The 13,434-nt window shown below is 46.0% G+C and overlaps 1 protein-coding gene across 1 annotated transcript in view; it reads right to left on the reverse strand.

The window, feature by feature from the left end:
- PTPN11 (protein tyrosine phosphatase non-receptor type 11) overlaps positions 1-13,434 on the reverse strand; it is a 477,212-nt gene that overhangs the window by 3,890 nt on the left and 459,888 nt on the right. The gene's annotated exons all lie outside the window — the stretch shown is intronic.

The raw sequence follows: 13,434 nt of genomic DNA on the forward strand, positions 1-13,434 counted from the left end.
GTTGCTGGTGTTCAAGAGCAATACAGGCACGACAGAAGGTGTTAAAAGAGACCAGCAAAGACAGAACAAGTAGCAGGAAAGTGAAAATAAGAGAGAAGACAAGGTGGAGGGAGGAGAAATAGAATGAAGGAAACATGCAGGAGAAAAAAAAGAAACGGAGTGAAAGTAAGGGAGAAAGTAATAATGAACGGAGGAACTGTGAATGAGGAAGAGATAGACAGCTGAGGAATAGAAGAAGCTAAGTTATATTAGTCATATTACAAAATAGTTACTTACCAGTAGGAGTAGTTTTGCGACCTGAAGAGTTTTCTGGATTCACACGCCGTGCATTATTCCGCCATCAGGCGGTTTTGGTCTGGAATTGTCTTATTTATTTATTTTTCCCCCCTTTGGGCGTCAACCACCATTTGGTCTGCCCCCTGCATGACCTCAGACAGCGCCCCAAAAGTTCATTTGCGTAGTAGCCATCTTCACATTCTTTTTTCATTGTGTCCTCCTTTTCTCCTTTTTCTTTCTCCTTTTTGTGCTTGCTTTTATGTACGTAAGACCTCTTTGTCCTGTTCTCATTTCTGGGGAGGTGAGTGAGTTGCCTGTGAATCCAGAAAACACTTCAAGCTGCAAAACTACTCCTACTAGTAAGTAATCATTTCATTTTGCTGCATGAATCCTTTCCAGGATTCACATGCTTTGCATTAGATTGTGTAGCGGTTTCCCCTTTCTTCAGGTTGGTTGAGGTGTAATGATGAGCTTGAAAACAGGTGCTGTAGTACCTTCTGTCCCACTTGGGCTTCTTTATGCATTTGGATGTCCACACAATAATGTTTTGTGAATGTGTGTGGATGTCCATGTTGCTGCTGCGCACATAGTGTTTATGGGCACATTTACCATGAATGTGTTAATATTGCGCCCTTTTTCCTAATTGAGTGTGCTTTCGGTCAGTGAGGTAGGTGTTTGCCAGCCAATGCGTAGCATGTTTGGATTGTCTCCATGGTCCATCATGCGATAGTCCCCTTTGTGACTCGGGATCCCTTACTGGATCTGGCATATAAAACAAATAGTTGGTTCCCTTTACGGAACTGCTTGGCCTCCACCAAGTAGGATACGAGTGCCCTCCTTACATCCAGGATATGTAATTTTCTTTCCAATTGTGTTTGTGGGTTCTTAAAGAATACCCACAACTGGATGGTCTGGAATTTGCTCACCACTTTAGGCAGGAATTGGGGGTTTTCTCTGAGAACCATGAGAACCATCTTCTCTTTGTGCATTTGCATGTATGGTTTCTGTATTGTTAGCGCTTGAATCTCGCTTGCTCTTCGTAGCGATGTGATAGCTATCAGAAAGGCAGTTTTTAATGCAGTAAATTGGAGTTCAGCTTTGTGCATGGGTTCAAATGGTTTTATCATCAGCTGTGTCAATACTGATTTTGAGTTCCACTTTGGGGCTGGTGCCAATCTTGGAAAGGCGATTCTTTTTGATCCCTCCAGAAACCTATTTATAAAAGGTGCTGTGAAAAAACATTCACATAACACTCCCCTGTTATAGGCCACAATTACACCTTGAGAGAAGAGTAGTTGATTCTGCTGTCCAGCAAGTGCACAAGATAGGTTATTACTCTGTCTTGCCTAGATATTGCTTCTGGGGTATTATTCTCTGTGAACCATAGGAGGTATCTTTTCCATTTTGATGTGTAGCATTTTCTTGCTGTTAGTTTCCTAGACTCCTTTAGTATCTGCATGGCCCCAGGTGGTAGGTTTAGGTGTCCGAATTCTATGTATTCAGGTGTCAATCTGCTGTACTGAGTGTTGCTGTTCCGGGTGGAACACTCGCCCATTCTGCACTGTGAGTAGGTCCCATTCCACTTTGATCTTCATCATCTGTCCCTTGGACAGTTTGAGTAGGTTTGAATACCATGCTTGTCTGGCTCATTGAGGAGCTATTAGTATGAGGTTTGCCCCTGGTTCCTTGGACTTTTCCAGTACCTTCAGTATTAGGGGAATCAGGGAAAAGGTGTAGGCAAATCTCACTGACCAGTTTAGTGGCAGGGCATATTCCCCTTTGACTGGTGGTATGGAAACCTGGAGGCAAAGAATTGCCATTTTTTGTTTTCTGCTGATGCGAAAACAATCGATTGTTGGTGTGTCCCGAGCCCTGAAGATTTTTTCTAGGGTCATTTGTTTTATCTCCCATTCATGTGTGCTGCTTTCCTATCTGTTTGCCTCTATGTTGTCCTTCCCTGATAGGTGGACTGTTTTGTAAGTTGATCCCTTGTGGTATCGCCCACTTCCACATTTCTTGGGCTAGTTTGATTAGGGTAACAGATTTTGTGCCCCTTGTTTGTTCAGATAGAACACTTTTGCTGTATTTTCTGTTTGGATTAGTACTGTTTTCTTCATCTATGGGAAATTGATGTGCATTGTCGCAGCAGTCTTGTTTCATGGGCTTCGAATTCTTAAGTTGCTTTTGTGTGCTACCCAGACCTTCTGGGAAGCATCTGTTGTGATGGTGACCAAGAAAGTTGCTGTCTTGTAAGGTCTTCCCCTGGTTGTCTTTGGATGTCCACCACTGTGTCTCCTTCTGTATTCACTCAGTTACAACCACCAGATCCTCCCAACTCCTGGTAGTTTGTGACCAGGTGTTGCCTAACTATTACTGGAATGATCACATGTGGAGTCTCAAATGGATTATGAGGGGGATGCATAATGCCATCATGCCCATTAGCTTTATGACTGTCCTCACTGTCAGAGGTCGCCCCTTCTGGTAAAAGCGAGTTTGCTCTGCGATTGCCTTTACTCTCCTCCAGGTAGGGTAAGCATGTGCTTTCCTTGCATCCCGTTTGGCTCCTAGGAAGATATTTTCCTGCTGTGGTTTTAGGGATGATTTTTTGTAAGTTATGCTGAACCTAGCCTCTGTAGGGTTGTGATCACTGTTTGGGTATCCCTTTGACATTTTTCTTTTGTATGTGCCTTTTTAGCCAGTCGTCCAGGTAGGGGTATACGTGAATCCCCCTCCTTCTTAGAAATGCTGCAACTGTCGTCAGGAATTTAGTGAAAACCCTTGGTGCTGACTTAATTCCTAAGGGAAAGACCTTGAATTGGTAGTGAACCCTTCTGATTACGAATCTGAGGTATCTTTTGTGTGGCTGGTTTACAGGTATGTGCAGATAGGCGTCCTGTAGGTCTATGGTTGCCATATAGTCTCCCTTTTGCAGAAGTGGGATTACATCCTGTAGGGTTGTCATCTTGAAATGTTGTGTGCAGATACATTTGTTTATGAATCTGAGGTCCAGGATTGGCCTTAGTGTAAGGTCTTGTTTTGGTACCAGGAAGTAGGGTGAATAGTTTCCCTTGCTAAATTCCTCTTTTGGCACTCTTCCAATTGCTTTGTTTTGCAGAAGTTCTTTCACATCTTTCTTTAGTTGTACCACTTCTGTTCTCTGATATATTTTCTTCTTTTGTGGGTTTGGTGGTGGTAAATTTGAGAGTTCTATACAGTAGCTATGGCATACCATGTTTAAAACCCAATTATCTATAGTAATTTCTTCCATTGTTGTGGATATTGTGCTATTCTACCCCCCACCAGTGTTGTGTGTGGGCTTGGGGGTATTTGAGTCACTTGTCTGTTCCTCCTCCTCTGGGTGGTTGGCCCTTTGTTCTCCCTCTCTCTCGAAATGGCTGTCTTGCGGGGTGTTGCCATTGCTGGTATGCGGCCTGTTGGCCAGTCTGCTGAGTACTCACCTGGGGGACGGGGTGGCTGCTACTGCTGTTGCCCTGACGCAAAGGTTCCCCTTTCGGTGGTTCTTCTGATGGTGTTTCCTCCCCTACTGAAGCTGCCTCTGTATTGTAGTGCACCCGTTGCCTATGCTGTTTCATTGTCCTTTTTGATTTGTTGCAAGGACTCATCCAACTCTTGGCTGAATAAGGCCTCACCAGGGCTTGTTTATGATGGAGGCCTGTACCTCTGGCTTGAAACAGGATATTCTGACCCATGCATATCTCCTCAGAGTTGTCCCTGTGCACATTTGCCTACTGGCTGTGTCGGCGGCGTCCAGCTCCGATTTACGGCAGGCGTTGGTTTTCTCTGCTTGGATGATTGCCTTTGGCCTTTTCTTGCACCCCTTTCGGAAGCTTTTTCATTAGACCCTCGATTTCGTCCCACTGCTGATGGCCATATCTTTTGAGAAGGGTGTTGGAGTTCACTATATGCCACTGTGTTGCTGCTTCCCTCTCCATCTTTCTCCCTACCATGTCCAGCCTCTAGCTTTCCCTTTCAGGAGGGGGGGCCTGTGGAGGTGTGTGCATTGCTCCTCCTTCTTGCATTTGTAACGATGATAGAGTCCAACACTGAGTTCCTTTGTAAGTATTTGGGGTCCTTTGGAGAGGGTTTGTATTTTTTCTCAACTCTTGGTGTCACCCCTTTTCTGCAGCCAGTTCTTTGAAGGTCTCCTTACCCTGGCCCAGTATGCCTGGGTAACATGGTGAGATAAATGTTTCCTTTTCTTGATGGCATGAGAGTTTCCAATAGGAAGCAGGGGTCTCCCATCTCTTCTTCTAAGAGTACTCATATGTGTTCACTGCCCGCTTCATTAGGTTGTTGTAACATGTGATGTTGTCAGGGGGAGAAGGCTTTGAGGGGTAGCTGTCGACCTCCTCTTCTGGGCTCTCTGTTTCGAGGTCATTCCAGTCATCCTCGAAACTCCCTGTTGATTCCTACCCTTTGGGGTCGTAGAAGTCCTCCTCTGCCTCTTCTTCGTGAGGTTCGGTGGTTGCTGGTGTCGAGCGCAGTCTCCTCCTCAAAGTCTGTGGTTGTCAAGGGTTTTGGTGGGATTCTGAATTGATTTAGTGCAGCAAACAAAAAATTTTGTTATGGGAGCGCTGCCATTTCAGCCTCTAGTTGACGCCTTTTCTTCTACACCTCCAATGCCTTTTCGTCAATGGTAATTTTTTCAGCGATGTTTGTTCTTCCTTCGACGGCTTTGAGGTTTTTTCTCTGTGGAGGGTTTTGCCTGTTTCAGCGCCCAGCCTTCTTTGGTATCCCTGGTCTGGGGTCTGTGGGGCTCTCTTGTTTGTGGCTGGCCTTCGATTGTCACTTTCTTGGTCGTCAGGGTTGCCTTATGGTGGTGCTTCTCGGGGATTTTCTCCTCCAAGGACTTCAGCGATCTCTTTCCCTTTTCGGGCTTTCTTTCAACGTCCTTTGTCAATTTCTTCAGCGGGAGTTTTTTCTCGGCGTCCCCTTTGACAAGTTCTATGTGCACCCCTCCTTGGGTCGACTCTGCGCCTTAGGTCTGTTCTTCTTTGTCGCTGGATAGGCCTAATTCCCTTAGCGACTCCTGATGTTTTTGACTCTGCATTGTTGTGTGGTGTTCCTCTCTCTGCCTTCAACGTGCCCTGAGAGTTTTGGGTACAAAAGCGGCAGAGGCTTTGCAGCCCTCATCCCTGTGGTCTTTCGGTATGTAGCGGTTGAGGATTTAGAGGGGGTCGCACTGGGCAAATTTGTGGTGGCAGTTCGGGGAGAATTTAAATAGGGTGTTTTCCATGACCCTTAACTTGCTTCAGTCTCCTGCCATTTTCGAATTCTGTGGGTGACACCCGTCGAGGGATGTGTTCTGCTCTCTCCTTCCCCTGGTCACTCTTCACTTCCATCATTCTGCGAAATCTTCCTGAAAAGACGCTTGGATTTCTTTTGATTTTTTCGAAGTTGTGTCAAAAACGTCGGAGCTCCTCCTTTTGCTTCCAGACCCAACGGCGGAAAAAAGAATCTCTGAAGATGGCTACTACACACATGAACTTCTGGGGTGCCATCTGATGTCATGCAGGGGATGGACCAAACAACAAATGGTGGTCGACGATGCCCAAATTGGGGGGAACAGAGGAGAAAATTCTGGACCCAACCACTAAGTGGCGGAATAATGCACATCATGTGAATTCAGAAAAGGATTCATGCTGCAAAAGTAGAATATCCAAATATGTATCCCTTTGCATGATGGATTTTTTTTTAGTTTTGCATTTTCATTTACAACTTATAACATAGGGGTTAATTAAATGAAACATATGGCTACTTCCAGACACAGGGCAACCTAAAATAAGTAAAGGAAGAGGGATTACAAGAGTGAGAACCTACAGGTGGGGGTGGGAGGGTGGGTTGTGTAGTGAGGTGAAACCTGAGGACAAGGGGAACGAAGTGCTACAGTGCGAACAGGAAGTGAGAGGCAGAGGGCAAGGCAGATAGACAATGAGGCCAGTGAGATAGGAAGGGGGATGCATGGGGAACAGTCCACATTTATTTCTACCCAGGTGCATGGACATTATTCAGTTCATTTTTAGGTCTGGCGTAAAAGAAGACCATTTCAATTTACGATTTATAATCTCTTAAGGGGGCTTACTGCTACCCTTTCATATCAATATGTTTGTTGCTGTTTATTTCTTCTGCCCACAGCACAGTGCAATGATTAGCCCATTTCAGCAACTGGCTAGCTTCACTGTGAGTGGCGACATTCTACTGGCCAATATGTGTTTTTTGAGGCCCAAAAAATATTTTGCTTTAGCTAAGCTTTTTTTTCCTTTACTGGTGAGGGTCCTGCAGCTACCACAACTAAAATTTACAAAAACCATAACAAATGAAAACGCATTAACAATGACTAAAGGCTGCATGGGTGTTGATCACCAAAATGCCACGGGTAGCGGAAGAGACATCATACACTCTTTGACCTTAATGATGTCACATGACGTTAATCCTCATGACCCCCCAACCATCTCAGATGCATCCTCCTTAACACCCGCTCCATCCACAAGCACGGCATTGAGCTCTGGCACCTACTCACGACAGCCTCCCCTGACATCACCTTCCTCACTGAAACATGGATGAACCCCTCATCTGAACCAGACATCGCCATAGCCATCCCGGAGGGATACAAGATCACCCGAAGAGACCGTATCAACAAACCAGGAGGAGGAATCGCCATAGTATACAGAAGTTCCACCAGGATCTTCACCAACGACACCCTGAATGCCGCAGAGCACCTACACTTTCAGATACACATCAACGCCAACACCACCCTGAGAGGAACCCTGAGAGGAACCCTTGTCTATAGACCACCAGGCCCGCCCCCAATTCTGCAACACCATCGCCGACGCAATCAGCTCCCACGCCCTCGCCTCCCCGGACTACCTGCTCCTCGGCGACCTAAATTTCCACCTGGAGAGCACCAGCGACTGTAACTCCACTGCCCTGCTGGACAACCTCGCAAACCTCGGCCTCAAGCAACTGGTCACCTCACCCACCCACTCAGCCGGGCAAACGCTTGACACTATATTCTCCTTCAGCAGCCACATCACCTTCACTCACACCACAAACTCCATTGAACCGACCACCACTGCGTTCCCTTTTCCTTCCTGAAGCCCACCACCCACCACCACCAACATCCGATCCCTCACCCCAAGTGGAACAAGATCTCAAAGGAACAGCTGATCTCCAACCTCGCCCAATCCCCACTACCCAAAACCAACTACCCCAACACCGAAGCCCTCAACCTCAAACGATGGCTTGATTACTGTGCCAACACCCTTGCTCCACTCAAGAAAACCAACAACACCTGCATCAACAAGAAAGCTCCCTGGTTCACCGCAGAACTTCAGGCCTCCAAACGAGAATGCTGGAAAACTGAGAAAACCTGGCGCCAAGAACAATCAGTGAGCAACTTCACCGCCCTCAAATCAGCCATGCGCAAACACCACCAGCTCATCCGGACCACCAAAAGACCCTTCTACAAAGAGCACATAGACAACAACGCACACAACAGCAAGGAACTATTCAACATCATCAAGGAACTCACCAACCCCAAATCCTGCTCCATCGACCCTCCTCACTCACAAGACCTCTGCGACTCTCTCTCCATCTACTTCCACCGCAAGATCGCAGACATACATGGAAGCTTTGCAACGCCGTCCCCCACCACCACCACCACTGACACGGTCAACCCCATTGCACCCTGCTGCACCAATGTACTGAGCACCTGGACCCCCACCAACGATGAAGAAACCACCAAAACCATGAGCACCATCCACTCAGGCTCTCCAACAGACCCCTGCCCTCACCACGTCTTTAATAAGGCCAGCCAAATCATCGCTCCCCAGCTCCAGACCATCATCAACAGCTCCTTCGACACCGCCACTTTTCTGGAAAGCTGGAAACACGCCGAAGTCAACGCCTTGCTCAAAAATCCCAAAGCCGACCCCGAAGACCTCACAAACTACCGACCTATCTCCCTACTTCCCTTCCCCATGAAGGTCATAGAGAAGCTAGTTAACAAGCAACTTTCCAGCTTCCTGGAGGACAGCAGCCTACTCAACGTCTCCCAGTCTGGATTCCGCAAAAACCACAGCACTGAGACCGCCCTCATCGCCTGCACCGACGACATCAGGACCAGGCTTGACAAAGGTGAATCGGCTGCCCTCATCCTTCTCGACCTTTCCGCAGCCTTCGAAACCGTATGCCACCAAACCCTTCGCACATGCCTCTTCGATGTCGGAATTCGCCACAAAGCCCTGGACTGGCTCACCTCCTTCCTCTCCGGAAGAACACATAGAGTTTGCCTCCCCCCGTACCGGTCAAAGGCCACCAAGCCCATATGCAGAGTCCCCCAGGTATCTTCACTCAGCCCCACCCTCTTCAATATCTACATGGCTCTTCTCGCCAGCATCGTCCGACCCCACGGCTTCAACATCATTATCCTCTTCCTCACGAGGAACCCTGCAACCGCCAAGAACAACCTCCACACCGGACTTCTCGCCATCGCTAACTGGATGACAGCAAGCCACCTCCAGCTGAACCCAGAAAAAAACGACATCATCATCTTCGGACCCAACAAGTCAGCATGGGATGAGTCCTGGTGGCCGGCCACCCTGTGGCCTCCCCCGACACCCACCACCCACGCACGCATGCACGCACGCACGCACGCAATCTCGGCTTCATACTAGCCTATACTCTCTCCATGACCCATTAAGTCAACGCCATCTCGTCCTCATGCTTCAACACCCTTTGTATGCTTCGCAAGACCTTCAGGTGGATTCCCGTAGAAACCAGAACGGTCACCCACGCCCTCGTCAGCAGCAGACTGGACTATGGCAACACCCTCTACGCGGGAACTACGGGCAAGGTCCAGAGAAAACTCCAGCGCATCCAGAACACCTCAGCACGTCTCATCCTCAACCTCCCTCGCCACAAACACATCTCCACCCACCTCAGAACCCTACACTGGCTACCCATCAACAAAAAGATCATCTTCAAAATCCTATTCCACGCTCACAAAGCCCTCCACGACACCGGACTTGCCTACCTCAACGATCGACTTAACTTCCACATCCCGACACGCCAGCTCCACTCCGCCAACTTCGTCCCTCGCATTCACCGCACCACATACGGCGGCAGGTCCTTCTCCCACCTCGCCGCCAAAACCTCGAACTCCCTCCCCACCAACCTACGCAAGACCCAGGACTTCCTGCCCTTCAGGAAGCACCTCAAGACCTGCCTCTTTGCGCAGTAGCACCCCACCACAGCACCTTGAGACCCTACCGGGTGAGTAGCGCGCTCAACAAATGTATTGATTGATTGATGACATCAAAACAATTGCACTCACTCTTAGGCTAACTCACTCATTCTCTTGTTCACTTTTATTCTGACCCACTTATACATTCTCACTCACGCACATGCGCTATCCCACATACTACATTCATACTCACATACACTCACTCACTCACACAAACTCTCTCTCACCCTCATGCACACATGTAAATACAAACTCTCTCACCCTCATGCACACATGTAAATATACTAAAAAGTATTTTAAATTCACTTACCTAGGATGCCAGGGGAGGTTGCATTCCAGATCCTGCTGTTCCACTTTTTTATTACATTAACAGAGAATGTTATTAATCACTATTAATGTAATAAAAATAAGTAGATAAGGAGGTTGAAGCCTGACACTGGTAATACGAGCTGCCCCTCTATTCGTGGCAAAATTAATTTTGCCACCTCTGAGGACAGGGGGTCGCAAAGGCAGTGTCAGGGGTTGCAAAGGGCAAGCAACCCCTAACTGATATTGTGAAAGGCTGGCGGCCAACTTCCAATGAGTAATTGTCTTTCCACTCTGGCATTTGTACGTTTGTATTTATTCATCCATTATTAAAACTTCTATAATGCAAAAAAAAATCCTGACTGGATGAAAATGAAAGGGATGAAATGTAGAGGATGAAGTATAGGATTAAGGAAAGAAGAGAGAACAGAAGGGATGAGGCTCAAGAGAAAAGGATGACAGAGGGTAAATGGGAGAGGATAAGTGAGAGGCTGGATCAGAGAACTAGAGAGAGAGAAAGTGTGTGTGGGTGTGTGAGAGAGAGAGAAATTGAGTTTTTGAGCAGGGTGACGGGGTGATAACTCTGCTCAAGCAGCAACCACAAAAATCACTAAATTAATCTGTGCTTAATTCTCAGGTAGACAGCTACAAAAGCAGTCAGGCAAAGTTTAAAGTATTTACACAGCACAGAAACAAAATGTGAAACCATAACATAAGAAAAATCAATCCTAAACCAATTTAAAAATACAGAACCTTTCATTGAATACAATTACACCAAAATGAATTAAATCCAACCTGCAGATCCAGAGGTAAACATTTTTAAAGTTTTTAGTAAAATCGCTCCTTAAAGATCAAAGCACCAAGTAAAGGTAAATGGTCACATGAGACCTGGTCAAAGTCACAAGTTAAGGCTGACCACGGTGGAGCGTGGATCAGATCCAAGAGGCGGATCGGGTTTGGCCTCTACTTACCTTTGGACTTGAAAGAAATTTTGAAGAAAAGTCCAGGAGAATGTAGGGTTTAGCGGGACAAGGTAGCTCAGCGGGTCTAGGCAGCAGGGTGTGTCCGTGGAGGAATCGCCATTGCTGGGGAGCACTGGACAAGGTCTTGGTGAATCTGTTGAAAATGGCAGAAAAAAGGCCTGAGCAGGAGAAGCCAGATTTCCAGGCCACAGAGGTTGTTGTCAATGGTCAGCATGTCAAGCTTGGTGAAGATTTTTAGCTTTGCACTTAGGCAACGTTTTGGAAGTTGAAAACCTCCATCATGATGAAGCTGCAGTTCAGTTGCTTTGTAGAGTTGAAGAGGACTCTACAAAGTTGTATACAGTCGTTCGAAGGTCCCACTGAACAGAATTGTTTGCTGTGGAGAAGAACAGAGCAGGAGCTACTGCAAAGTCAAGCTGACCGGCAAAGCACCTTGGGTGGATCAGCAGATAGGTCTTGGTCTTCTGTCAGTTCTTCTGCCACTTTTTGGTGGAAATGTTTCCAAATCCCAACTTTTAGGGTTAGGCATGAGCAGCACCTCTTCACCACTTCCAAGGGTCCAGGACTTTGGGGAATTAGGATTCACTCCAACAGTGGCCAGGTATACGGCTCAATGCTTTTGGAGCTTGTTATGTCCTGAAGCACACACAGAGACGCCAGCCAACTAGCCCTTGGAGTCACTCTGGTAGTCTTTGGTTCAAGCACCAAAGCAGGCCCCTAGCAGAAGAGCAGTTTTTTAAGGGAGCAAGAGAGGCCTCAAGCAACAAGACAATCCTCTAGTAGCAGTACAGCAGTCCTCTGCAGAACAATGAAGACCTCAAGCAGCAGGGCAGGCCTCTGGGAAAGGAAATCAGGCATTTAGCGGCAGGGCAGTCCTCTGGGGAGCAAGGCAGGCCTTAAGTAGAAGGGCAGTCCTCTGGCAGCAGCATGGCAGTCCTCTAGTAGCACAGGGGCAGTCATCTGGGGGTCCAAGCAGTCCTTCTTAAGTCTACCACAGGTCCAGGAGTATACTGAAGAAGTGGGGGAATCTTCTAGGCTACCCCCAATCTGTTTCCAGAAAGTTCTTCCATTCCCCTGCTACGGCTCCAAAAAGGTTGTGGTGACAAAAGGCTAATGTCAGGTTCCTTTGTGTGCATGCCACATCTTAAGCACAAATTCTCCATTATCAACCTTAGTACGTCCTAACATTCCTCCCTTAAAAAGCTTCAGTGTACTCTTCCTCTCCTATTGCCAGCCTCCATCTGCTCCAATAGAAACCCAGTATTACACTAATGTATTTAATATGAACTACTCTCAGCCTTTGTCCAGACTCAACCTTCCACCAGTCTAGTGGCTTGCTCACAACGCCAAAAGTAATGTAATACTGTGCCACCTGTGACTATGATGCAATTTCAGTTTCCTTTTGTCAAAGGTCATTCTACCTTTTTTTGAATTTATAAGTTGAATAAATATGTATGAAAGGTTAAAGCTCACATTGTGCTCATTATAAAATTGTTGCTTTATTTGTCTTAATTTTAAAACTGTAAAATTCACTAAATGCTAGCTTGTGCGACATACCTATGTGAGATTCATGAGCATTACTGGTCTCCAATTAAATCAATTACCACCCAACCTCTAAACCACTATATTTGATTTGCAATTACTCACAGTAAAGTCAGTAACCCTTAAATGTTGTAAACATTAAGGATATTAATACTCGGACAAGTGCACAGCTGCCAATAGAGTAACTATCTTAACTCCAGTAATATAGGTAACTTTTGCCAGGAGTAAAATCAAAGAAAAAAGAAATCTTGGAAAGTAATCAATGCAAATTTTTTTTTTTTTATGTTGGGGACTTAATAAAAAAAGTATCTTTTTTTCTACCTATACCCCTATAAACAACCTTATGTCACTAATGAAGTTTATTAACAACCATTACAATATAATCCATTCAAATAGGACATAGTTAAACATAAACAATAAAGTAAACAAAGACCAAACAAAGCACAAAAACAAGTTAATCACAGCCTCTAGATGCATGGATCATATTCAGAAATAAATATTTACAAACCTGTCCTAACACTGCAAAAAAGTAAAAAAACTAGTTAGTCACAGTTGCACGCTCATCATCCAAGGACATGCTAATGTAGCCTTATGGCCTGCTGCTGATGGTTATACTGGTTGTTAAAGACTCTGAACCCGAGAGCGATGAGGGCATATGATGAGGGTGAGGGCCTTTAACAACCGGCACTGCCCTTGGCAGAAAGGCTATATGGCTGTTAGAACATTGCAACCACCGAGGACAGAAAGAAAACAAAGTCTCCAAAATTTACACCACAGTTCTACAGAAAGATTACTTTTTAAATGCCGACCAGGGCTTAAAGAGTTCTAATTTTACACTCCATATAATTTGAAGCTCTTCATTTATTCAGTATTTTCAGGCTTCTATTAAATGAAGCATCAATTCTTTACTTAATGCTTACTGCATAATAATGCAACAGATTTAATTAGTCTGTAGATTAATCTGCTCAAATTACAGTACTGCATCCAAGCGCTGGAACACTATTTCACATTAATTTCAAGCCACAGAAACTATTTTAGGGAATAACTTGTGGAACTTGCAGT

This window comes from Pleurodeles waltl, chromosome 11, assembly GCF_031143425.1.
Source record: "Pleurodeles waltl isolate 20211129_DDA chromosome 11, aPleWal1.hap1.20221129, whole genome shotgun sequence".
NCBI lineage: Eukaryota > Metazoa > Chordata > Amphibia > Caudata > Salamandridae > Pleurodeles > Pleurodeles waltl.